The sequence below is a fragment of the Culex pipiens genome, chromosome 3 (genome assembly GCF_016801865.2).
Source record: "Culex pipiens pallens isolate TS chromosome 3, TS_CPP_V2, whole genome shotgun sequence".
Lineage (NCBI taxonomy): Eukaryota > Metazoa > Arthropoda > Insecta > Diptera > Culicidae > Culex > Culex pipiens.
Genome location: NC_068939.1, coordinates 75,568,389 through 75,593,161, shown reverse-complemented (window position 1 = coordinate 75,593,161; position 24,773 = coordinate 75,568,389). Strand labels below are relative to the sequence as shown.

The 24,773-nt window shown below is 34.3% G+C and overlaps 1 protein-coding gene across 1 annotated transcript in view; it reads left to right on the top strand.

Annotated features, from left to right (window-relative positions):
- Nucleotides 1-350: 350 nt before the first annotated feature.
- LOC120415738 (uncharacterized) overlaps nucleotides 351-24,773 on the top strand; it is a 197,020-nt gene continuing 172,597 nt past the window's right edge. Inside the window, exon 1 of the mRNA XM_052710239.1 lies at nucleotides 351-447. The gene's annotated coding sequence lies outside the window, so the exon portion shown is untranslated. The remainder of the gene's footprint in view (nucleotides 448-24,773) is intronic.

Sequence of the window (24,773 nt, the reverse complement as noted above, 5' to 3'; positions counted from 1 at the left end):
TTTTTTTTCGCAATGACCTTTTTATTTTTACAGATTTTTTTAAAATATTTTTTTTAAACAAATATGTCTTCTCTTAAAAACTATGCCACGTTTTATATCGTCTACTCTGCTCCCTTTGCGACAATCATAAGAAGATCCCTTCAAAATACCGGAAAACCCTGTCACTCACTCGCGCAAGCTTCGGGGCCAAAAGCTCGCTCCCGAATTCCAACGCGCTCTCGGCGGCTTCTCTCGCAGTTTTCCCACCAGCCGAGACCCAGTCCGGTGGAGTCACCAGCAGAAGGGTACAAATCTCGGCCAGACTCCGCGCCGAACCGTCAGTCTGGTTCCGACCGTCGAAAGCTTTGGTTTTGGCTGGATTTTCCTCCCTCTTGGTGACCCTCTCGGTGGTGCGTTCGTTTGACCTCTTGGCTGAACAGCTGTTTGAAGCAGGGGCTGCGTTTGTGGGTGTGTGAGTGTTGTGGGTGGCGGGTCTGGTTGGTGGTTCAAAGCCATCCTTTATTTAAATATTTGGTGAAAAGGAAAAAAAGGAAAAGAAAAGGCCGGGAAAAAGTGTGTTCACAGCTGATTAACGTACACTAACACAAATAAAAGCACACAGACAGATTCAGACGCTTACAGAGAGTGTGTTTGGTTTTGGGATTGGAAAAGCTTCTAGAAAAAAAGTGTCGACGACGACGGCGAGAGGGTGAATATATTTATGTTTTTTATTTGATTTTTTGTTGTTGCATTTATTTTAGAAAAGAAAAAGTGGAAAAGTGTGAGCTTCGTGGTTGTGGGAAGATTATACATTTATGGACCGGAAGGAAAAGTTTTGTTTCAAAGTGGCAAAGTGTTTGAGGGTTAACTTGAAAACTCGTTATCTGAAAGTTGAGCATTCACTGCATTTCATGTTCGTTTGACTTTCAAAGTGTTTAATAGTTTCGTTTTTAGTGTAAATGTAACCCTCATTCATTAAAACGAATCCTTTCTGGAATTGCTTGTTTACTCAACAAATGGCTTATTCACCCTCCTCCCAACTCTGAATGGACTCTTTGTTGCAACTCAGCAAAAAATGTCCACCGGTTGGAAAATCGTGCCCAAGAGATGAAAAGCTGAAAAGATAAATAAATATACAGTATCGTCCTTTGCTGTGTGCTTCTGCTTGAACGTGCATGTGTTTGTTGGAAAAGAACATTAACGAATGAAGAATAACTGGGGAAAAAAGAGGATAAAAACAAAGCCGTTTGTGTAAGTGTGTGTGTATGTGAGGGAGGTCGAGCCTGCAACTGAGAATAATTCAAAAAAGTAGTGACGCGAGGCAAGGAAGAAAGCATTGTCGTAATCATCATAATGGATATTGTTCTTACCTTGCACACACACACGTACATTAGCTGACAGACACTCTGTTGCATAAAGAAGCTGTTTTGAAATTTAAATAGAGTACACTTCAAAGTCTTCATGATTCCAAGTGGTCCGTATATCCTCGAATCGAATCACGATAAAATATGTTTCTCTCTTTTTATTTTTGATGGTTTCTTACTTCTTGAGCCAAATTCGAGTTCAGCGACACAAAATTAATAATATTTGAGTGTTTGGTTGCCTGTTCAATTCCCAGATGAATATTCTCAATCGTTAATCGCCGTCATATTAGACATCCTAAACAACTAAAGCGCATTTTTTAATCGAACCTCAACGACCCAGAAAAAGACAACGTAGATTCGACTATATACAATTTTCATTAGGATTACGGATAATTGAGTCTGGACTGTATGGTCTCAAGCAATTTTGTGATTTGTTTTGGTATAAATTGGGCACAATTTATAAAAATTAAAATAAATAATTTGAAACTATTTTGAAAATACACAGCAAAAAATCCGATGGTAAAATCGCATGCAAAAGCATGCACATCACCTTCGTCAAAATAAACAAAATTCAATTTAATTTCAAAATTCAAAATGCATCTGAAAGGGCTTAAAAAATGCAACAAAATGCAGGATATAGCATCCCAATTGGTTAAATCTAAAGGGAGTTATTGGCATTTTAGTGAAAAAATAGCACAATTTTTAAACTCAAATAAAAAAGTGTTCCATCCAGATATCAACTCGGTTCGACCTGCAGCATGTAGGGGACATCTGAGACTACCATCTGAGACTGAGAACGCTTTGGGTAAGGCAGTTTAACGTATTAAATAGACACTTTTACTTTTAGTGAATTTTTTTGTTGTACATTTTTGCTCGGGGGACCCCTTAGATCAAATTTTCTGGTGATAATTTCATTATATTCCTATTTCTGAGACAATTTTACAGTAGAAACATGCACAAAAATGTTTAATTTCATCCATTTTGACCTTTTAAAAAATGAAAACTAAAAAAAATTAAGAGGCTGCTTTTTTTCTGGTGTCATCTAGTATCCTTGGAAACGAACTTGATTTTCAATAAATGTGAATCGAAGATTTTTTTCAACTTTCATTTTTTAAAGGGTTAAAATGGATGAAAATAAACATTTTTGTGCATCTTTCTATTGTGAAATTGTCTGAGGAAAACGAATATAATGAAATTATCACCAGAAAATTTGATTTGAGGGGTTCCCCGAGCAAAAATTTACAACCAAAAAAATCACTAAAAGTAAAAGTGTCTATTTAATATGTTAAACTGCCTTACCCAAAGCGTTCTCAGTCTCATATAGTAGTCCCAGATGTCCCCTACAAGCTGCAGGTCGAACCGAGTTGATATCTGGATGGAACACTTTTTAATTTGAGTTTGAAAATTGTGCTATTTTTTCACTAAAATGCCAATAACTCCCTTTAGATTTAACCAATTGGGATGCTATATCCTGCATTTTGTTGCATTTTTAAGCCCTTTCAGATGCATTTTGAATTTTGAAATTAAATTGAATTTTGCCTAAGTTATAGCTTTTTTAAGATTTTTGACGTTTTTGAACCTTTAAAATTTGTGTCCCAATTTGCCCCACTTTCCGTTGACCTAGAGTGCTCATATTTTGGCCAGATGCTAGTTTCATATGTACAAACAACCCCTGAAAATTTCAGGCAGAATGGTGAGGTCGATGCGAGATGGGTATGCTTTGCTCGTGGACTCGCTCTTAATATTACACACTGCATGTACAATTTTTGCAAACACAAAAAAAAGTTGCAACCGACGGGATTCAAACCCAGCACCAACAGTAAGGACTGGCGCCTTAGCCCACTCGGTCATCAGACCGATGAAAAGCTGTAAGGATAAACGCATATATGAGCTTGACATTTCGGTCAAGTAGGTTTCCCATACTGATGGGCTACATATTTCAGGGTGTGAAATCACATAAAATTGCATAAAATAATGCAATATTTCTTTTACACCCAGGCCTTTTACACGCAGCTGGATTACTACTTTTTTAGCTGTGTATACACAGCAAAAAAAAGTAGTAAATGTTGCATTATGTTATCAAAATGTAAGTGGGTAATTCTCCGCCAACACACATAGCAGTTGCCCGACCCCTCTTCGATTTGCGTAAAACTTTGTCCCTGTTCACGAATCCGAGGTCCGTTTTTTAATATCTCGTGACGGAGGAGTTGAACGGCCCATTTCATTTTTGAACATGCGAGAAAAGACGTGATTTCAATAATTTGTAACCTAAAAAGGGTGATGAGATAGAAATTTGGTGTCAAAGGGACTTTTTTGTAAAATTGGACGCCCGATTTGAATATTGAAAAATAAACGGATTTTTCACCGAAAAAAAAAAACACTAAGCAAAACTCTGCCATTTTCTGTAACTCAACTGTAAAAAAAATTGAAACATGCCATTTTAAGGGAAATTTAATGTACTTTCCGAATCTACATAAAACCAGAAGGGTATTTTTTTCATTCAGAACAAAATTTTTCATTTTCAAGTTACGTTTTTTTTAACTTTGCAGGGTTATTTTTTAGAGTATAACAATGTTATACTACACGAGTTATCGCAAATTTACGAAAAAAAGTTTTTAAATCATCGTTGAACATGGCCGTTCATGGTCATTAGCAACAGACACGGACGACGAAACAAAGAAAAACGCAAAAAATAACTTTTTCAAAACTTTTTTTTTTGTAAAATCGCGATAACTTGTGATGGAACTTTGGGCGAGACCTGCACCACCTGCAAGGTCAAGGTCTTCCCATAGATTTTCCGACCCTTAAACCTTAACCGATTTGGTTCGAAATTGGCACAGTTACTATTTTTGCCTAAAGAATCGAGCCAAAATTTTAAATTTTTCTTGTTACCCTAACGTACATTTATTTTTACCATTTTCCATCAGATTTTTTACTGTGCATCTAATATCATCCTTTTGAAGCATTGTCCCTCGTACGCTACTTGTATTTAAATTTTAATTAATGTTTGAAATTTGTTCACATGGGACAGGAAAGTGTCAAAATGACAAATTTTGACTCCACAGATAGAAAACTATTTTTTGGGGTTACCGTTATTAGGGGTACCATTGGGTCTAGGGGGTGAGATTGGGTCATACAAATTTCAGCATTTCAGCATTTTTGTATGACCCAATCTCACACCCAGACCCAATGTCACCCTTGATGACGGTATTTTATGCATCTGTGCCAATTTTGAGCGAATTTGGTAAAGATTAACTAATTGATACCCGAGGCTTAAGTTGCTAAAAAAAAGGATTTTTACACAAAAAATACTTTTTTAAATCGCAAAAAAATCAGGAAAAATTGTACAGCATTAATTTGTCCAATAAAGTTTTAGAGCGTTAAGTTAACTTTGAAAATCTCACTTCCGAGATTATTTGAATAATAACAGCGCCACCTGTGGGTTAAATTTTAGAAAAAGCATTTTTACATAAGCATTTATAATTTTTTTCGATTTTTTACTATGCAAACTTCACTCTCTAGTATCAGCATTTTTGAGTTTTTTAGGGTGGCTGACTTATTTATATATCGATTCAACGTCAAACCGGAAGTCTCCAAATCAAAAGTGCTCCGATTTGGCTCAAATTTGGCATGAGAATTCCTTGGGCAAAATAATAAGACCCATCTTTTATTTTTGTTTGGCGATCAGAGTGCTTCTATCCGAAATAGGGTGGTCAATAAAAGGCATTTTTCGTCGCTTCTCGCAAAAACACATTTCATAAAATCATGTCTCCGGAACGACTAATCCAATTTTAAAGCGCCATGTTTCAAAAGAAAGGTTTTTAGTTTGGCTTTTTAGGAAACATATGTTGAGGTTTAAAACAAACTAGCTGAACATTTGAAAAGGTCCTATGAAAATTTAATTTGCTTATTTGAAGGTCTCGGGACTAAAGAGCTCATTTCTTTAAATATGTTTCCCCGATTCCTTGTAATATTGTACATAACATATCCAAAAATATATATATTAAATATCCTTTAACACGATTTGGAGATATGATTTTTCGAATTTAAAAACTGGAGTTTTTGACACGCCGCGCGCAAAGACGGAAAATATTAAGCTTAGTCATACCTAAGCTGTAACGAAAATTTTGATTCCCGAAAAAGTATAAATATTTTCAGATAAAAGCTTTTTGGTCCCGATACCTTCAAATTGAAATTTTCAGGACCTTTTCATATATTCAGCTAGTTTTTTCGAACTTCAACTATTTTTTTCCCTAAAAGCTCGACTAATAACCTTTCTGTTGAAACATTGGAGACTTCCTGTTTGACGTGGAATCGCTGTATATCGATCATTGAAACAAAAATGTGACAGTTATATTTGTTGTAGCAATAATTTAGGCCGATTGAAATTTCTACCAAGGCCACCCCAGTTTACGGTTTTAAAAGAAGTTTGGCTTAGAAAGGAAATTTTATCGTCGAAATTTATTTAATGTATCATAATTTTCAAAGAATATGGTTTGTTTTTTTTTTTGGATTTACTTTTTTTTTTTATAAATGCTTTATAAAGTACGAAACACGAAAAATGGGTTATAGTTGCAACCCTAGAACTGGAACAGGGTTTTTTTTCTCTCGCTACTTCTCCTTGATAGTCATTTCTCAAATAAGATGTCACAATTGGACTGTTTTGGATGGATTTTACAATTATGTACAGCAAAATGTCCCTACTCTATTTGATCACTGAGTGTTCAAAATTTTCCGACGAATTTGTTCCGGAAGGTAAATTGTAACGAAAAAACAGGAATTAAATATTGTTTATGGCAAGCTATAGTATTTTTTTATTAGTAGATGTTTTTATAACATAAGCTGACAACTTTTGCAAAACATTGTAGCAAAGCACAGATTTAGATTTTGAGAAGAACATATTTTTTTGTTATTTATTTGGCAAATGCAAAGATGATTCCCTATTTTTTTTATTTGGAAAAACTGATTTTTATCAGTTTGATAAAATATGAAAAATCATTGAAAATATGTTTAACCTTTTGATAAAACATTAAAGATAACGTGACAAACAATGATGCTCTTTCACTTTTAAAACTGCGCTCTTTCAAGCTTTAGGCACTTTGAGTTTTACTGTACATGGAATTCCAAGGAAAAATGGTAAAGTTTTGAGTTAATTCTAAATTTTCATGTAAATTGAATTTTTTTTTCAAAAAATATTTGCATAAATGGAGCAACAGTTAATCGTGAAAAACCATAAACAATTCTAGACAGATTTGGATTTTATGAAGAAAAAAAAAAAATTCTAGACAGAATTGGATCATTTTCAAACTTCGACTTTTATTTTAAATTTCAATTCAACTTGTATTTATGCAACTGAGTGTGCGAGTAGTGTTGTTGGTTAGAGTTAGAGTTGTGTGAAGGCTTTTGTTTCTGGCACCCGAGGCCCATCATTTTGCGAGTTGGAGGCGCGCAAAAGGACAACGACGTGGGAATTGTGAATGTTGAAGGTATGTACTGGTTATGTGTATCGAGTTTGTTGGGGGAGGATTTTTTGTTCGTTTTTTTTCTCTCTAGCAGATATGACGCAAAACTGGACGATGTGGGTGCTGTGCGCCCGGAGAAGAAGAAGAAGGAAGGAGAAATATGTATGAATGAAGTTGATTCACTGAATGGTGCTTCTTGTGTATACCAAGCTTAGGGAGCAGGGTATTCAGTGAAATGAGTTGCTCTGAATTAAATTTGCTTTTCATTATATGGGAAGGATGTGTTTCATTATGTGTGTCATTTCAGTATAGCAGAATTTCAATACCTTCTTGAATAGAATTTGACCTTTTTAGGATCATGGACACATAAGACAGTTTTGTTCGTGTTTTAAAAATGATTATTTGGATATTTTAGTAAGTTTAGCTGAGTAAAGCAGTGGGAGAAGGTTTTTTGTTAAAAAAAAGTCCTTCCTATAGCATCGATGCTCGGCAGGCATGACAGAGGGGTTTTCAAATAATTAATAAGTCTGTTTTTGTTTCAAGAAATGTGATGGAATGTTTGATGATGATAATGATGATTTATCAAATTTAAATTCAAATCAAAGTGACAATTATCAGAAAAAACGAATATTTCTGGAAGAGATTACATGTCGGTTGAATTGAGGCTTCGATTCGAAACCATAAAAATGTTTTTTTCAATAATTCAGCAGCTGTGTATTTGTGGCTTTCCGACAATCCGCAACACACATGCAACAGTCTTTTTTTGTGATGAAAGCAATTATTGAATCGTGCTGTGGCGTCCGAACACAAAAAAAAAACTTCCTGATGAATTTTTAACACTCGTGACAATCAAATCCCAATTGAACCATCGCCAGAATCGCAGAAGACTCACTCCACACGCACACACACTTGTGCAAATGGCAAAAATAAAAATAAAACTTTTTGGCCACAGATCTCATCAAATCGGAATTTTCCCTCATTTATCACCCGTCAGCAGCTGGAAACCACCACAGACACAAACCCACACACACAGACACACGCACACACAGACAAACACGTGGCGGCTGATGCTGTTTATCAACCGCCATCATTTCAATTTGCTGTCAGTGTGGGAAGGATCACACACACTACCCACAAACACACATGGAAAGCCGCCTTCTTGTAGATGCCGTCACGGTTTGATGTGACGTGCTGGAAAAAAAAACAAAGATAAACCGACAAATCATAACAAAAACATGACAGAAAGCACTTTATGTGGGCTCTGCCGGCTGGTTTTATTTTTATTTCCTCTCGTCAAGCTCGACAGCTAATTCTGGGCATGAAGTGATGTTCCGCCGAGGATTACTTATTGTTATTATTATTATCATTCCAAGGAAATTGGGAGCTTTCCCATGCGGGATGTGGATGTGGTCTTCATGGGCTGAGATTTTGCAATAAGTACACCCCCGGGACCGGGATTGCGGCAGAGGTTGTCATATGCAGCTCTTCGTACGTAAAATGATATCCTTTTTGTCAGGATATATGTACACGCAAAAAAAAGCGTTCCCGTAGCCATGAACAAAAAATCACGAATTTAGCAAACAAACGTGTTCATGGAAACGTGAACAAATTCATGAAATCATGGTACAAAAATCATGAAATCATAATACGCACTTCATAAAGTTATGAACTAGTTCACGATGCTGTGATCCCTGTTTAAAGACGATAAGTTGCGTTACTTTTTCAAAGTCGACCCGTAACGCTTGGAAACAAAACAGACAAGTTTTGACGTGCTGACCAGCTGATTGGTAGAATTGGCTTGTGTATTTTTCTTCAAAGAGATTATTGAAGAAGTTTGATTTACAAATAAATGTTATAGTTTTGTGAGTGGAGTTTCGACCGTTCGGCTACTTGGGGCGGGTGGTTCTGGTAAGTTTTGTAAAGGGTTATTGCCCACAAGGGCTCATGCATAAACCACGAGTTTTTTTGGGGAGAGGAGGGATAAAATTCAGGAGAAGAGCAACACATGAAAGGGGTAGGGGGGTTGGATTGGAAGGGTATATCAAACAATTGAAGCGTTTCGATAAATTCAAGTACATTCCAAGATTTTCAAGTAATTCAAAAAATTCAAGAATTTCAAGAAATTCAAGAAATTCAAGAAATTCAAGAAATTCAAGAAATTCAAGAAATTCAAGAAATTCAAGAAATTCAAGAAATTCAAGAAATTCAAGAAATTCAAGAAATTCAAGAAATTCAAGAAATTCAAGAAATTCAAGAAATTCAAGAAATTCAAGAAATTCAAGAAATTCAAGAAATTCAAAAAAATCAAGAAATTCAAGAAATTCAAGAAATTCAAGAAATTCAAGAAATTCAAGAAATTCAAGAAATTCAAGAAATTCAAGAAATTCAAGAAATTCAAGAAATTCAAGAAATTCAAGAAATTCAAGAAATTCAAGAAATTCAAGAAATTCAAGAAATTCAAGAAATTCAAGAAATTCAAGAAATTCAAGAAATTCAAGAAATTCAAGAAATTCAAGAAATTCAAGAACTTCAAGAAATTCAAGAAATTCAAGAAATTCAAGAAATTCAAGAAATTCAAGAAATTCAAGAAATTCAAGAAATTCAAGAAATTCAAGAAATTCAAGAAATTCAAGAAATTCAAGAAATTCAAGAAATTCAAGAAATTCAAGAAATTCAAGAAATTCAAGAAATTCAAGAAATTCAAGAAATTCAAGAAATTCAAGAAATTCAAGAAATTCAAGAAATTCAAGAAATTCAAGAAATTCAAGAAATTCAAGAAATTCAAGAAATTCAAGAAATTCAAGAAATTCAAGAAATTTAAGAAATTCAAGAAATTCAAGAAATTTAAGAAATTCAAGAAATTCAAGAAATTCAAGAAATTTAAGAAATTCAAGAAATTCAAGAAATTCAAGAAATTCAAGAAATTCAAGAAATTCAAGAAATTCAAGAAATTTAAGAAATTCAAGAAATTCAAGAAATTCAAGAAATTCAAGAAATTCAAGACATTCAAAAAATTCAAAAAATTCAAGAAATTCAAGAAATTTAAGAAAATCAAGAAATTTAAGAAATTCTAGAAAATCAAGAAATTCTAGAAATTCTAGAAATTTAAGAAATTCAAGAAATTTAAGAAATTCAAGAAATTCAAGAAATTCAAGAAAATCAAGAAATTCTAGAAATTCTAGAAATTCAAGAAATTCAAGAAATTCAAGAAATTCAAGAAATTCAAGAAATTCAAGAAATTCAAGAAATTCAAGAAATTCAAGAAATTCAAGAAATTCAAGAAATTCAAGAAATTCAAGAAATTTAAGAAATTCAAGAAATTCAAGAAATTCAAGAAATTCAAGAAATTCAAGAAATTCAAGAAATTCAAGAAATTCAAGAAATTCAAGAAATTCAAGAAATTCAAGAAATTCAAGAAATTCAAGAAATTCAAGAAATTCAAGAAATTCAAGAAATTCAAGAAATTCAAGAAATTCAAGAAATTTAAGAAATTCAAGAAATTCAAGAAATTTAAGAAATTCAAGAAATTCAAGAAATTCAAGAAATTCAAGAAATTTAAGAAATTCAAGAAATTCAAGAAATTTAAGAAATTCAAGAAATTCAAGAAATTCAAGAAATTCAAGAAATTTAAGAAATTCAAGAAATTCAAGAAATTCAAGAAATTCAAGACATTCAAAAAATTCAAAAAATTCAAGAAATTCAAGAAATTTAAGAAAATCAAGAAATTTAAGAAATTCTAGAAAATCAAGAAATTCTAGAAATTCTAGAAATTTAAGAAATTCAAGAAATTCAAGAAATTCAAGAAATTCAAGAAATTCAAGAAAATCAAGAAATTCTAGAAATTCTAGAAATTCAAGAAATTCAAGAAATTCAAGAAATTCAAGAAATTCAAGAAATTCAAGAAATTCAAGAAATTCAAGAAATTCAAGAAATTCAAGAAATTCAAGAAATTCAAGAAATTCAAGAAATTCAAGAAATTCAAGAAATTCAAGAAATTCAAGAAATTCAAGAAATTCAAGAAATTCAAGAAATTCAAGAAATTCAAGAAATTCAAGAAATTCAAGAAATTCAAGAAATTCAAGAAATTCAAGAAATTCAAGAAATTCAAGAAATTCAAGAAATTCAAGAAATTCAAGAAATTCAAGAAATTCAAGAAATTCAAGAAATTCAAGAAATTCAAGAAATTCAAGAAATTCAAGAAATTCAAGAAATTCAAGAAATTCAAGAAATTCAAGAAATTCAAGAAATTCAAGAAATTCAAGAAATTCAAGAAATTCAAGAAATTCAAGAAATTCAAGAAATTCAAGAAATTCAAGAAATTCAAGAAATTCAAGAAATTCAAGAAATTTAAGAAATTCAAGAAATTCAAGAAATTCAAGAAATTCAAGAAATTCAAGAAATTCAAGAAATTCAAGAAATTCAAGAAATTCAAGAAATTCAAGAAATTCAAGAAATTCAAGAAATTCAAGAAATTCAACAAATTCAAGAAATTCAGGAAATTCAAGAAATTTAAGAAATTCAAGAAATTCAAGAAATTCAAGAAATTCAAGAAATTCAAGAAAATCAAGAAATTCAAGAAATTCAAGAAATTCAAGAAAATCAAGAAATTCAAGAAATTCAAGAAATTCAAAAAAATCAAGAAATTCAAGAAATTAAAAAATTCCAAAAATTCAAGAAATTTAAGAAATTCAAGAAATTCAAGATATTTAAGAAATTCAAGAAATTCAACAAATTCAAGAAATTTAAGAAATTCAAAAAATTCAAGAAATTTAAGAAATTTAAGGAATTCAAGAAATTCAAGAAATTCAAGAAATTCAAGAAATTCAAGAAATTCAAGAAATTCAAGAAATTCAAGAAATTCAAGAAATTCAAGAAATTCAAGAAATTCAAGAAATTCAAAGAATTCAAGAAATTCAAGAAATTCAAGAAATTCAAGAAATTCAAGAAATTCAAGAAATTCAAGAAATTCAAGAAATTCAAGAAATTCAAGAAATTCAAGAAATTCAAGAAATTCAAGAAATTCAAGAAATTCAAGAAATTCAAGAATTTCAAGAAATTCAAGAAATTCAAGAAATTCAAGAAATTCAAGAAATTCAAGAAATTCAAGAAATTCAAGAAATTTAACAAATTCAAGAAATTCAAGAAATTCAAGAAATTTAAGAAATTCAAGAAATTCAAGAAATTCAAGAAATTCAAGAAAATCAAGAAATTCAAGAAATTCAAGAAATTCAAGAAAATCAAGAAATTCAAGAAATTCAAGAAATTCAAGAAATTCAAAATATCAAGAAATTCAAGAAATTAAAAAATTCCAAAAATTCAAGAAATTTAAGAAATTCAAGAAATTCAAGATATTTAAGAAATTCAAGAAATTCAACAAATTCAAGAAATTCAAGAAATTCAAGAAATTCAAAAAATTCAAGAAATTCAAGAAATTTAAGAAATTCAAGAAATTTAAGTTATTCAAGCATTTTAAGTAATTAAACTTTTTCAAGAATTTATTTTAATTTAGGTATTTTAAGTATAAAAATATGAGCACATTGACTATTAAAAAAAAATCTGGATTAATTTTTTTTAATAAACTTTAAGCATGAGGAGGATTTTGAATATTGAATTTACATTTAGTATTCACAATATTCCAAAATATTTCAAAATATTTCAAACATTTTTTTTGTATTTTTGTATTTTTGTTTTTTTTGTATTTTTGTATTTTTGTATTTTTGTATTTTTGTATTTTTGTATTTTTGTATTTTTGTATTTTTGTATTTTTGTATTTTTGTATTTTTGTATTTTTGTATTTTTGTATTTTTGTATTTTTGTATTTTTGTATTTTTGTATTTTTGTATTTTTGTATTTTTGTATTTTTGTATTTTTGTATTTTTGTATTTTTGTATTTTTGTATTTTTGTATTTTTTTTTTGTATTTTTGTATTTTTGTATTTTTGTATTTTTGTATTTTTGTATTTTTGTATTTTTGTATTTTTGTATTTTTGTATTTTTGTATTTTTGTATTTTTGTATTTTTGTATTTTTGTATTTTTGTATTTTTGTATTTTTGTATTTTTGTATTTTTGTATTTTTGTATTTTTGTATTTTTGTATTTTTGTATTTTTGTATTTTTGTATTTTTGTATTTTTGTATTTTTGTATTTTTGTATTTTTGTATTTTTGTATTTTTGTATTTTTGTATTTTTGTATTTTTGTATTTTTGTATTTTTGTATTTTTGTATTTTTGTATTTTTGTATTTTTGTATTTTTGTATTTTTGTATTTTTGTATTTTTGTATTTTTGTATTTTTGTATTTTTGTATTTTTGTATTTTTGTATTTTTGTATTTTTGTATTTTTGTATTTTTGTATTTTTGTATTTTTGTATTTTTGTATTTTTGTATTTTTGTGTTTTTGTGTTTTTGTATTTTTGTATTTTTGTATTTTTGTATTTTTGTATTTTTGTATTTTTGTATTTTTGTATTTTTGTATTTTTGTATTTTTGTATTTTTGTATTTTTGTATTTTTGTATTTTTGTATTTTTGTATTTTTGTATTTTTGTATTTTTGTATTTTTGTATTTTTGTATTTTTGTATTTTTGTATTTTTGTATTTTTGTATTGACCCGTTCCGGAGTGGCCAGGTTGAACCAGAGGACGTTGGCATCACTTAAAATGGCCATTGTTTTTAATTTGATGAATTTTGATACGTTACATGACATGGTTCCTTGCAAATTCCGAAGTGTCCCCAAGTGGCCACCGGTTACCGGTGACCCGTTCCGAAGTGGCCAGGTTGGATTAGACGACGTTGACATCACTTAAAATGGTCATAGTTTTTAATTTGATGAATTTTGATACGCCACATGACATGGTTCCTTGCAGATTCCGAAGTGTCCCCAAGTGGCCACCGGTTACCGGTGACCCGTTCCGGAGTGGCCAGGTTGGATAAGAGGACGTTGGCATCACTTAAAATGGTCATAGTTTTTAATTTGATGAATTTTGATACGCCACATGACATGGTTCCTTGCAAATTCCGAAGTGTCCCCAAGTGGCCACCGGTTACCGGTGACCCGTTCCGGAGTGGCCAGGTTGAACCAGTGGACGTTGGCATCACTTTAAATGGTCATAGTTTTTAATTTGATGAGTTTTGATATGTCACATGACATGGTTCCTTGGAAATTTTAAAGTGTCCTCAAGTGGCCACCGGGAACCGGTGACCTGTTCCGGAGTGGCCAGGTTGAACCAAAGGACGTTGGCATCATTTAAAATGGTCATAGTTTTTAATTTGATGAATTTTGATATGTCACATGACATGGTTCCTTGCAGATTCCGAAGCGTCCCCAAGTGGCCACCGGGAACCGATGACCTGTTCCGGAGTGGCCAGGTTGAACCAGAGGACGTTGGCATCACTTAAAATGGTCATAGTTTTTAATTTGATGAATTTTGATATGTCACATGACATGGTTCCTTGGAAATTCCGAAGTGTCCCCAAGTGGCCACCGGGAACCGGTGACCTGTTCCGGAGTGGCCAGGTTGAACCAGAGGACGTTGGCATCACTTAAAATGGTCATAGTTATTAATTTGATGTATTTTGATACGTCACATGACATGGTTCCTTGCAGATTCCGAAGTGTCCCCAAGTGGCCACCGGGAACCGGTGACCTGTTCCGGAGTGGCCAGGTTGAACCAAAGGACGTTGGCGTCACTTAAAATGGTCATAGTTTTTAATTTGATGAATTTTGATATGTCACATGACATGGTTCCTTGCAAATTCCGAAGTGTCCCCAAGTGGCCACCGGGAACCGGTGACCTGTTCCGGAGTGGCCAGGTTGAACCAGAGGACGTTGGCATCACTTAAAATGGTCATAGTTTTTAATTTGATGAATTTTGATACGTCACATGACATGGTTCCTTGCAAATTCCGAAGTGTCCCCAAGTGGCCACCGGTAACCGGTGACCCGTTCCGGAGTGGCCAGGTTGGGTCAGCGGACATTGGCATCACTTTAAATGGTAATACTTTTTAATTTGATGAATTTTGATACGTCACATGACATGGTTCCTTGCAAATTCCGAAGTGTCCCCAAACGGCCACCGGTAACCGGTGACCCGTTCCGGAGTGGCCAGGTTGGTCCAGGGTCCGTTGGCTGCCCTCGAATTGGGTAGGTTCCCGGTATTTGTCATTTGCGGCCAAAAATTCCAAAATCGATTAAATTATCTAATTTTGCCATCCGCAGTTATTCGAAAATTAAATCCGTACCGGAGCAAAAATTAAATAGTTCGTCACGTAATCAGTGAATGATACCCTACAACTGTCACTTTCCCGTTAAATGATTTCTGAACGTTCTTCTTCTCTGTTTCAAAGCTGAGGCTACGCCCACAAATTCATGTTTTTTGTTTGCAATAGCGTGAACAAATTTATGATTTGTTTCCTAGTACCATGAACGAAGTTTATGACTACGGAAACAAGAAAAACGTAACCAGACCAGGCGTTACGGTTTTTCGTGAACAAACGTTCATGAAAATCGATTGCAAACATGCATTTGTTCACGGTGCAAAATCTTATCATAAAATTTGCTTTGTTTCCTATTTTCATGGTACGTTGTTCACGTTTACGCGAACGGACTTTTTTGCGTGTAGCATCGAACACACCCAACAATTTTGATATTGTTTAAAATTGACAGACATATTTTTATTTTCCCCATCCATTTAAACACCAGGATACTACAAAAATGATTTTAATTGCAGGCACTTACGGGACTTGTCCTGGTGGGCAAACTGAGCCCTTACTCAAAATATGAGCTTGATTGAACATAACAGGAGTTGGTAATCCGCCTATGAATATTAAATGTAATTCGAACCGTAAAAAGATTAATTTTTTTTCGAAAATGTCGATTTTTGTGGTTATTTATATTTTGTGATTATTTTCAACATAAGTGGCTTGTAGGTCAGATCTTTGCGCAGGTATAACATTAAGGTTTTGAGCCCTCTGCAGCTTTTTACAGGCCACCAAAGCTCGTTATTTTTTTTTAATAATCGGCTCCAGCTCATGTTTAAATCATTTGCCCCAGAATGTCCGCAAAAAATCTTTTTTATTACACCCCAATGTACACCTAAACCAAACTAAAAGAATGTCTTTGCAATGAATACTTAAAATAAATTAATGAAGTTTTCAAGGTCTCAAAACTAATATTATGTGATGTGATGATGTGTTTCGAAGGCTTTTTTTCAAATTTTTAAACTTATTTGAAGACTTTCAAAAATAATGATTTGCAAATCAATTCATCTTTTCATTATCCAAGTGGATTTTTGTAACAAACAATTTATTAAATATTTATTTATTTATTTACCTATAAAAAGATCTAGAACAATTTTAGAGTTATATTTTAAAAAGATTATTTTAGGATTCAGTTGTCGTTGTGTTTCATTTTTAATATTTTAATATTTGAATATTTAGGATTCAGTTGTTTTTCATTTTTGTGATCTCTGATTAAGAATGTGTACGATTCTTAAATTTCTATCGGTGAAAATTGCGTGTTTCAGAAAAAAACGTATATGAAGTACCATGCGTGGAGGCACATGGTGGCTAAAGTCAGTTTTAAATGTTTGTGAATAAGCCATATTATATGACGTATTGCAGAATGTTTTGCATTGCTTTTATTTTAAATTAGTATTAAATTTCGTTTACACTCATTTTTAATAATTTTTGTTGACTTCTAGTTAGAACCATGCGTCTCAGTTAGTATTAAACAATACATATTTTCTGGAAAACCAACATGAACCGATAGATAATTTTCAGTCGAACATATTCTTTATCAGAATACATTATTTTTTATTACACAATTTTCTACGTATTAATCTTCCATGCGTCAATTCGATTTATGTTATTTTTTTTAGTTAGGTATTTGAAAGACCTTTTCGATGAGCCTCAAAATTAATACAGTCGACTCTCTGGTTGTCAATATCCAAGGGACCGTCAAAGAAGAGAATCATCAGTTTACAGAACGATGCAAAATGAAGACTAGATTGATAATATTTTTTTCCTGATACCCAGCTATGAGAGAGAACGATGGCAACGTCACTAAACAAAAACAAACAAATGTCAAACACCCTTCAAAGTTTCTTTTCTCAAAGAAAAATGTCTATGCAAGCCATGAGAAAGTAAAATTATTGACAACCAGAAGAGATTTTTAAAGCAAAAAGAATTCAAGGGGCCGTCGAGGAAGAGATCCTTCAAGCAAGAGAAAATATCGAGGAATGAAGAGAATCGTAGTATGCAGTTTGAAGGGACTGAAAATTTCATCGGTAAATGGAGCAATATTTAAATCGAGAAGATCGACAGCCAGAGAGTCGACTGTACATATATTCAGGATCTCGAATACTTTGATTAAAATTTTGTCTGAATCCATCATGGTACAAGTTGGATAGGCAACTAAAAAACCATTCCGATGAGTAAAAAAGCTTAAAGATCTGTTGTTTTAGGTTCTGAATTTGGAATGCATGGAAAATGGCTTAGTTCACGGATATATGAAAAAGACAAAAGTGTTTAATTTCAAGCGCATCAACCGAATTTTTCAAGCATAATGGCCCCAAAAGCTATCCTTAAAATTTGATTTCATTTGGTGGAGGTTTAGTGGGTCCAGACCTGAAGTTAGTATGGAATTTTAATCTATTTATTATAGGAAATTTTCACTTTTCACACTTGTTAGAGCAAGTTTTCAAAACTCTGTACAAAAAAATTCTTATGGGATTTGATCCAGGAAACAACTTTGTAGATCATCACAAAGCGTTAGGAATTGATCTCAAAATGATACAGGATTTTTTTTGGCAGAATAAAAAAAATGTTAAAAAATTTAACCTGTATCTTTTTGGGATCAATTCATAGAACTTTTGCAATGTTGTAATAAGTTGTTCCCCGGATCAAATCTTATAAGAAATCTATAAGATATTAAAAAAATCATCTGGTACAGGAAAATTTTCTCCAAGAAGAGTTAAAAAGTGAAAAATAAATAAATTAAATTGATTAAAATTCTATGAAACTTCATCTAAAAACTGGACCCACTAAACCTTAAACAAATGAGCTCAAATTTTCGGGCTGGGCTAAGAGGCCAAGAGTATAACAAAATGCTTTGTACGTCATTACAGTTAAGCTACTGTTGAAAATTTGGCAAAAATTTCAATGAATTTATGATAATATTTTTTTTCTTAAACTTTTTCCTATTTGGTCCCTAAAATTAGCGAAATATGATTAAAAATACATTAATAATCGATTTTACAAGTTTTTTTTTAACGAAAATGTCAATTTTTAGTTTTTTTAGGGGGAACTTGATATTAAATTCGCAATTCCCTATGGACACAATTTCTTGAAAGTTATTGTCGCATACCGCCGAAAAGCTAATAAGCCAATATTATTTAACATTTTTCAATGAATACATTTTTGTATTGTGCAAACAATCTAGAAAATGTATCTAATTTCGTTTGGACTTTGAAAATTCTGTACCTTTTTTCCTCAAAATTTTTAACAAGAAATATAAATAATTATTATGAAAAAAAACCTATTTGAGAATCTTTTTTTCACATCTACAAAAAAAAATGATTTGATTGGAAACAAAATTCTTGATAGAAAATATATAGCCCCATTGCTGCAAATTTTCATCTAATTCGAGAAAACAAAATTGAAAAACATGCCTTTTTCGAATGATAAAGCATAATCGTGATTAGGGATCAAAATTGCGTCTTAGGGCATTTTTTAACAAAAATCGAGAAAAACTTTTCATGTTAGCTGATAGAGACTTAGTCTTATAGAGATGCATAAATCTTTTTAAAATTTCTTGTTTCCATATCTGAAATTTTAACTTTTTTTTATTTAAAAGGCACAATGATTTCGTAATCCAAAAAAAAATCTGTTTCATTTTTTTGTTTCAAGTAAGGCCGTAGCAAATATTTTCAAAGTTTATGTCGCCCCCCCCCCCCCTTCAAAATTGGTCTGAAAAAGTAGGGGCAAAAAAATACTTTTTCCATAAAACTTCAAAATGTCCAAGAAAATAGAAGTCAATCTAAAATACATTTTTCTGCATTGATGATTTGGTCAGAGTCGAGGGACATAAACTTTAAAAAATATTTGCAACGGCCTTAATTAAATATCTTTATCACAAATTTCTACCTTGATTCTAAAGATTTTGCAACGCTCAACCGAAAAACACCACGATTACGGGTTGAAAAAAATCCAACAAACTTCCCAACAAACCTTTTTCAGGAACAGAAACCAACAATGGCTTTTACAAGATAAAAATAAATTGGAGCAGAGTAGCATATCCCATTCAAGGATGTATTCACAAACAGGCACTTGGCGATGTTCGTGAAATACCGCCATCATCTATATGCGTTTTTCCACCGTAGATGTGTGTATTCGCTAGAAAGCCTCTCAAAGCTCTCGATTTCATCCTTTCACGGTTTTTCACTCTCACCGTCTTTATTTGCTTGTGTCGTTGTGTGTGAAGGTAGGTATATCTTTCTCTTTCTTCGCCCAGTGCACCCACATTGTCGACTTTCCACCAGAGATCCCATTTTCACACAAAACTCCTTGAAAGCTCGACTCTTGTTCTTTGTCTTGTTTGCTTTTTTCCACCCTCGAAACCTCGAACCGGGTGGGACAAAAAAGTCAAGATGCAAAACGTGTGTGACAGGCTTTTCTGTCGCGGGGAAAACCCAAACTCAGAACTAGAGAAAGGAAGAGTTCCAAGGAAATGAGGGAACACGACGACTAACCCCCGAGCAAACAACGTCAAAGCGATATGTTTTGCATGATGCAGCGCTTGCAGCAGAGCAGTGTTGCAAAGGGAGGGAAATGTACTTCAGATTGTGGAGAATGATATTACTTTAATGTTTTCAAGTTGCAAACAAAATTGTGCTGTAAAAATGAGTAATTTGCTAAAATTCTGTTAACTGTTAGAAAAACAATGAAAAAAAAATCTAAATTATTCGCTCTACAGCATTGCCTTGGCGTTCTCGATTGCGAGATTCCTACTCGAAACTAAGTGTCCGAAGGCTTGATTGTTGAGGCAAATGCAAAAACCTAAGCTTTCATCCACCCCGGGATTCGAACTGACGACCTTTGGATTGTGAGTCCAACTGCCTACCAGCGACTCCACCGAGACAGGACCCAGGGAGACGACTCCTACACCTGGACTGAGCTAACGACCTAACCTTTAGGTTAGTCCGGGGCCAACATTTACTTCCCGTCCGACGGAAGGCGTGATCAGACAAATCTCGTCTCGAAAAATGCCACCGGGACCTTCTGAGATCGAACCCAGGCCGACTGGGTCAGAGGCAATCACGCTTACCCCTACACCACGGGTTCTGGAAAACAATGATAATAAACAAAAAATCAAAAAAATTTAAGGCATTTCTATAACATTTTTTCGAAAGAAAATTCATGCGTATATATGGCATGAATTATCGGTACAATACGTCGGTACAATTCACGTCTATTTGGTCATTAATATCTATACAAAATGAATGTATGAATGTAGCGGTACAATAGAATAGGAAGTTGTCGGAATGACCTAAGAAAAAATGCAATGCATAACGTCAAAAAGACAAAAGGTCGAAAGTTATTTTTTAATATTTTTTTGTACAAAAAATAATCCTAAATAAATAATTATTGAAAAGCAGCTATGATAAAAAGGTGTTTTTGTCGTTTTTCAATAGATTATACTCCAATTTTCATTAAAATTTGTAAGTTTTTTAAAATACCCCGGATTTAAGAGACATTTTTTAAATAATCCCCCCCCCCCCTTATTTAAAAAATGTCTCTTAAACACGAGGCCGTTGCAAATATTTTTTCAAGTTAATTTATTCATAATTGGCCCAAAAATCAGGAAACATATTATTTTTTATGTTTTCATCATCAAACAGAAACAGAAAAAATATAAACTGACAACAATTTGACATGAATTTCCCTGTATCAATTACACTAAATCCCCTAAATACGCTCCCCCCGATTGCGCCTCCCCCGTTTTGCGCCCCCCGAATTGCGCGCAAACCCCGAAATAACGCTCCCCCCAAATAACGCTCTAATGCGCGCAAATCGGGGGAGCGTTATTGCGGGGTTTTAGCGTAAAATGGGGTTTTCTTTTTAAATGTACTTTATTTACATATAAATGAAACATTTTTATAAGGGGTCTTACACAAAACACGGATAAGGGGCCATCCACAAATCTGGGTATCCGGGGTACCAACGGGGGTCTATATGGGTGTATTAACCATCGGTATAGCTTCCGGTAGCTTCAGTGAACCATGATGGATATTCTGGGTTACATTGGATTGTTATGGGTCCTCCAGGAACTCCCGGGAGTTATGACCTGATGATCTACCTGATCAACGCGGGTCTATATGGGTGTGTTAACCATCGGTATAGCTTCAGGTAGCTTCAGTGAATCACGATGGATACCCTTCGCCATGTTGGATTGTTATGGGTCCTCCAGGAACTCCCGGAAGTTATGACCTGATGATCTACCTGACCAACGGGGGTCTATATGGGTGTATTAACCATCGGTATAGCTTCCGGTAGCTTCAGTGAACCACGATGGATATTCTGGGTTACGTTGGATTGTTATGGGTCCTCCAGGAACTCCCGGAAGTTATGACCTGATGATCTACCTGATCAACGCGGGTCTATATGGGTATGTTAACCATCGGTATAGCTTCAGGTAGCTTCAGTGAATCACGATGGATACCCTTCGCCATGTTGGATTGTTATGGGTCCTCCAGGAACTCCCGGAAGTTATGACCTGATGATCTACCTGACCAACGGGGGTCTATATGGGTGTATTAATCATCGGTATAGCTTCAGGTAGCTTCAGTGAACCACGATGGATATCCTTCGCTATGTTGGATTGTTATGGGTCCTCCAAGAACTCCCGGGAGTTATGACCTGATGATCTACCTGATCAACGCGGGTCTATATGGGTATATTAACCATCGGTATAGCTGCCGGTAACTTCAGTGAACCACGATGGATATCCTTCGCTATGTTGGATTGTTATGGGTCCTCCAAGAACTCCCGGGAGTTATGACCTGATGATCTACCTGATCAACGCGGGTCTATATGGGTGTATTGACCATCGGTAAAGCTTCAGGTAGCTTCAGTGAACCACGAAGGATATTCTAGATTACATTGGATTGTTATGGGTCCTCCAGGAACTTCCGGGAGTTATGACCTGATGATCTACATGATCAACGGGTGTCTATATGGGTGTATTAACCATCGGTATAGTTTCAGGTAGCTTCACTGAACCACGAAGGATACTCTGAGGTACGTTGAATTGTTATAGGTGGTCAAGGAACTATTGCAAGTCATGACCTGGATATCTGCCAGATCAACGGAGGTTTATATGGATGAATTAATCATCGGTATAGCTTCAGGTAACTTCAGTGAAGAGTTCCTGGAGGACCCATAACAATCCAACGTACCCCAGAATATCCATCGTGGTTCACTGCAGTAACCTGAAGCTATACCGATGGTTAATATACCCATATAGACCCCCGTTGATCAGGTAGATCATCAGGTCATAACTCCCGGGAGTTCCTGGAGGACCCATAACAATCCAACATGGCGAAGGGTATTCATCGTGGTTCACTGAAGCTACCTGAAGCTATAGCGATGGTTAATACAGCCATATAGACCCCCGTTGATCAGGTAGATCATCAGGTCATAACTTCCGGGAGTTCCTGGAGGACCCATAACAATCCAACATGACGAAGGTTATCCATCGTGGTTCACTGAAGCTACCTGAAGCTATACCGATGGTTAATATACCCATATAGACCCCCGTTGATCAGGTAGATCATCAGGTCATAACTCCCGGGAGTTCCTGGAGGACCCATAACAATCCAATGTAACCCAGAATATCCATCATGGTTCACTGAAGCTACCGGAAGCTATACCGATGGTTAACACACCCATATAGACCCCCGTTGATCAGGTAGATCATCAGGTCATAACTTCCAGGAAATCCTGGAGGACCCATAACAATCCAACATGGCGAAGGGTATCCATCGTGGTTCACTGAAGCTACCTGAAGCTATACCGATGGTTAATACACCCATATAGACCCGCGTTGATCATGTAGATCATCAGGTCGTAACTCCCGGGAGTTCCTGGAGGATCCATAACAATCCAACGTAACCCAGAATATCCATCGTGGTTCACTGAAGCTACCTGAAGCTATACCGATGGTTAATACACCCATATAGACCCCCGTTGAACAGGTAGATCATCAGGTCATAACTTCCGGGAGTTCCTGGAGGACCCATAACAATCCAACATGGCGAAGGGTATTCATCGTGGTTCACTGAAGCTACCTGAAGCTATACCGATGGTTAATACACCCATATAGACCCCCGTTGATCAGGTAGATCATCAGGTCATAACTCCCGGGAGTTCCTGGAGGACCCATAACAATCCAATGTAACCCAGAATATCCATCATGGTTCACTGAAGCTACCGGAAGCTATACCGATGGTTAACACACCCATATAGACCCCCGTTGATCAGGTAGATCATCAGGTCATAACTTCCAGGAAATCCTGGAGGACCCATAACAATCCAACATGGCGAAGGGTATCCATCGTGGTTCACTGAAGCTACCTGAAGCTATACCGATGGTTAATACACCCATATAGACCCGCGTTGATCATGTAGATCATCAGGTCGTAACTCCCGGGAGTTCCTGGAGGATCCATAACAATCCAACGTAACCCAGAATATCCATCGTGGTTCACTGAAGCTACCTGAAGCTATACCGATGGTTAATACACCCATATAGACCCCCGTTGATCAGGTAGATCATCAGGTCATAACTTCCGGGAGTTCCTGGAGGACCCATAACAATCCAACATGACGAAGGTTATCCATCGTGGTTCACTGAAGCTACCTGAAGCTATACCGATGGTTAATACACCCATAGAGACCCCCGTTGGTCAGGTAGATCATCAGGTCATAACTTCCGGAAGTTCCTGGAGGACTCATAACAATCAAACGTACCCCAGAATATCCATCGTGGTTCACTGAAGCTACCTGAAGCTATACCGATGGTTAGTTCACCCATATAGACCCCCGTTGATCAAGTAGATATCTAAGGCATGACTTCCGGGAGTTCTTGTATACCCAGATTTGTGTATGGCCCCTTATCCGTGTTTTGTGGATGACCCCTTATACAAATGTTTCATTTATATGTAAAAAAAGTACATTTAAAAAGAAAACCCCATTTTACGCCAAAACCCCGCAATAACGCTCCCCCGATTTGCGCTCAAACCCCGAAATAACGCTCCCCCCGTTTGCGCTCAAACCCCGAAATAACGCTCCCCCGAATTGCGCTCTCCCCCGGTGTGCGCCCCCCCAAAAAGAGCGCACATGGGGGATTTAGTGTATCATTTTAAAAATGTTTGAACTCGTTTAATAATATTTTATTTTTTTTGTGAAATTACAATGTACAGTATAGCAAAAACTTTTTCTTTCTCGAAAAAAAAAGAATACTTAAATGTTAGATTTTTTGAAAACAAATGATTGCAGTGCATGCAAAGCCACTAGATTGATGTTAAATGCATTTTAAAACACAATTTGCATGAAAATTTTGAAATTCTGGCCTCCAATTTTTTTTTCACTTTTCTCGATTTGGCCAGAGTTGAGGAATAAAAATAAAAAAAAATGTATTTGCTAGTCCGCTGCAACTTTCAAAATAAAAAAAAAATGCAATATTTTTGAAACCTGACTTCAAAAATATTTTGTTTAATGAACTATTACGACCATCAAGGATAACATGAACAAAGATGAAAAACTTCAGAAGTATTTAAAAGGCAAGATTTTTGTCTTCTCAGTTCAACTTTTTATGTTTGAAAGAATGGAAAAGGTCAATAAATATTCCAACCAACATTTTTTTAAAGATTGGAAAAACTCACAACATATTTTAGAAGCTCATTTTTTTCAAAGA